This window comes from Cynara cardunculus, unplaced genomic scaffold (assembly GCF_001531365.2).
Source record: "Cynara cardunculus var. scolymus isolate 2C unplaced genomic scaffold, CcrdV1 Un_Scaffold_10391, whole genome shotgun sequence".
Lineage (NCBI taxonomy): Eukaryota > Viridiplantae > Streptophyta > Magnoliopsida > Asterales > Asteraceae > Cynara > Cynara cardunculus.
In genome coordinates this window covers 1,262-1,748 of record NW_020205764.1, presented here as the reverse complement: position 1 = coordinate 1,748, position 487 = coordinate 1,262, and positions in this window count along the sequence as shown.

Here is a 487-nt window from a genome sequence, read left to right as displayed (position 1 = left end):
ACGATAAGTTAATCAATTTGCAAAAATGTGAGAAGTTTCAATATCACATATGATTACACTCTTTTGGGTGTGTTTAATCATATATGATAAACATGTGTATCATGTGTGTAATTATGTATGATATTGAAACTTCTTGCAAATTGACCACATTCTCGTTTGAACATGACCTTATATATAATATTATATATAGAGAGGGAGGTTCATTTAAACCTTAAAAAATTTAGGAACTTTGGAACCATGGTTTTTATGAGTATTCATGATGAATAACATGATAAAATATTCATGAGGAATGTCGTGACAAATATTTATGATGAATTATATTTATCATGTATATTCACAAAATAGGAGGTTCATAGGTTCCTAAAATATTTAAGATTTTTGAATGAACTTGCACCTATATAAATAAAGGGAGAAGTTCAAACAACTCCAACTAACTATCCCATTTTGAATGATTAAGTTCCTGAACTATTTTTTTGAATGAAAAAAC